Consider the following 2,788-nt stretch of genomic DNA (forward strand, 5'->3'; position numbering starts at 1 on the left):
CCTATATATCCCACACATGCATACCAACCAAAAGTATTACTCGGATACAAACTATGTTCTGAAGCGTCTTAATAAACGTCTCATAAAGGGTATTTACATATTACTCTCTGTATAAAATACATTCTTAACACAATTGATTGCCTTTGACTGAATCTACATACTTTTAACGGTAATACGCCATCTAAATAAAATGTGATCTTATAAATAGATATTGTGTTTCGACAAATTTAAATTCACGATGGAATTACAAAAACTATATAAGTACCTAATAACAACTAATATTTCTATCATCGTGATTCGACAAAAACACGGATTCGAGATTTCGAAGCGTTTCGTTTGTTCTAAGGTAGGCTACCTAACAATATTATAAATATACGATAGGTAGTTTTATGACAATTTAACGCCTCGTTCTTTATTTCGGAACAGTCACTGATGTTTTTATTCGAGGAAAGCTGGTTATAATTATAGATATATCTTCCAATTTCAATGTTTTAATCTACGATATCTATATGAAAGGATAAATTTAAAGAAAAAGTATAAAGGTAGTTTCAACGGATAGTTACTTTTTCCCTACTATCCACGATCTAGAATCGTATGTACTTTCGACGTCAAGATATAATTTTTTTGGTTAATTTGTTATTGGTTTATTGTTTATGATGCCTACTTAAACAATATGAACTATTTAGATAAAATTACTAACCTATAATTATTTTTGCTCTTCAGCAACATCGGGGATATAGCTCAGTGGTAGAGCATTCGACTGCAGATCGAGAGGTCCCCGGTTCAAACCCGGGTGTCCCCTAGATATACGTTTTTTCTCATTTTTGCTATTAATAATTATGTATATTATAATTTACTTACTGTCATTTAGATCTATACAAAGAAAGAGAAAATAAAATATATAATAATAATATTTCATTTTCCTAAAACAACAATAATAACTGCAGAATATAGAGTTTTAAATAAGAGCCGTGTGACATGCAGGTAATACATTTTTATATGACCATCTCTTCGACCAATTTTATTTCACCTGCGGTCCTTAAAACTATTGCAAGTAGCTCTAAATTAAAAAATCTCACTAAATCTAAAGAAAGTTTTCTTAATTTGCTTCAGGTGTTATTTACAAAATAAATTAGTTAAATTATATTTTTATAAAAAAGCGTAAAACTTTTCACTGATTCCAAAGGAACTATTCGTCTCCCTTTTTATGTGGAAGAGGCGAAAGCATTATTTCAAGATCGTTGCATGTACCACTCTATAGTCTCTTGTTAACCTTATGCGAGAGTGTGTATGTATGAATTAATTCTTTTGTTTTTGGAGCCCTAACCTGTTCTTCTTACAGATGGTTACACTTAAGTGAGTAGCGACATTGCCCACAAAGCTATTTAAGACGTAATAACATAGAGCTATCTTCGCCTATAGTTTAGTATATTTCTGTTTTCAGAAATGGCATGTAATGATACTAATACAGATATTTCTATCATAGTATTATTTTACGTTATATACCTATAAAGCCCTGATAATATTTAACAGCGTATTTATTCAAATGGTGAAATGCGGGTGTAGTACCGCCTGCCCTTAAAAAGGAAAAGGCGTGATGTTATGTGTGTATGTATGATTAGCGTGAAAAGTAACTGGGCAAATTCTTAACTTCAAATCGCTTATACACATTAAGTATCATTATATTTTGTTTGTGTAATGTAAAGTAAATCCCTTTTATTTAATTTCTTTAACTTTTGAGAACTGAAATTTTGAATACATTCTGTTATTTTCACGGCTGCCTACATATTATGTATTTCTTAATATTAAAGTTTTGACCTTTAGAGTAATAATAACGATAAAAATAATTATAATTCAAGTTGCAGATTAATAAAATCATCTACAAATTGTATTGAAAATTACTATGCATTATGTTTAAAGTCATTTTCCACGTTAAAACAACACGTAGTCAAGAACTATTCGAAGAATGGTCGGTAAGTTAGAGCCGTAGTACGCAATAAGGTAACATAGCCGTTTTAGCAAATGTCCCGTGACGAGAGCGCGTCCGCATTTCGGTGGCCATTACGGAAAGATTAATGACGTCATCTTGCTCTCCACCCGAAACACAATCACCGCTGCGATTGTGAGCCGCGTCTGTTGCCGAGACCAAATTAAACCCCTTATCAACTGAATAGTGCGTACTTTGTAATTAAGCAATCCAAATACCAATGCTTTTATTTTATGGTGAAAAATTGCAAAAGTATAAAGCGCGTAAGTGTGCCCTTTGCCATTTAAAATTAGTGTTTTGTATTAATTATTATTGGGTTATAATAGACGTACGAGAACTAGTAACTTTATTATTTATTCGAATCGACATGTTTGTGGAAGTTCTATATTAATCTCCTTAATTGACTATTAAAGCATTACAGTTGTCAGTGAACGGATTTTGTTTCCAATAGCGTTTAGGTTTACTAAATACAATACAACCATTCGATAGAAATAAAAGGATAATTGTTGAACAAATGAATTCCACGGTTTCACTGCCACCAATTCAATAAAATGCTTTGAGCCCATATACACTAAATTCATTCGGTGTCAGTACTCCACGTGAAACAAAAACAAAACATTCGATCCGAACTACACTCGGCCGTTCTGTGGAAATAATATCCATTGTGCTAAGCCATGGGCAATATTTTTACGCTCCGATGAAACAATAAAAGACTTTATTGGTTGTTCATACAATCAGTGCCGCAGTAAATGCAATCTGTCCGCCCGATTGCACCCGACTTAATTAAATTATATATTAATA

The 2,788-nt window shown here is 32.2% G+C and overlaps 1 non-coding gene across 1 annotated transcript; it reads left to right on the forward strand.

The window, feature by feature from the left end:
* Positions 1 to 730: 730 nt before the first annotated feature.
* On the forward strand, positions 731 to 802 carry Trnac-gca. The gene has a single exon. It is a non-coding gene; the product is annotated as a tRNA-Cys (tRNA).
* Positions 803 to 2,788: the final 1,986 nt, after the last annotated feature.

This window comes from Manduca sexta, unplaced genomic scaffold, assembly GCF_014839805.1.
Source record: "Manduca sexta isolate Smith_Timp_Sample1 unplaced genomic scaffold, JHU_Msex_v1.0 HiC_scaffold_412, whole genome shotgun sequence".
Lineage (NCBI taxonomy): Eukaryota > Metazoa > Arthropoda > Insecta > Lepidoptera > Sphingidae > Manduca > Manduca sexta.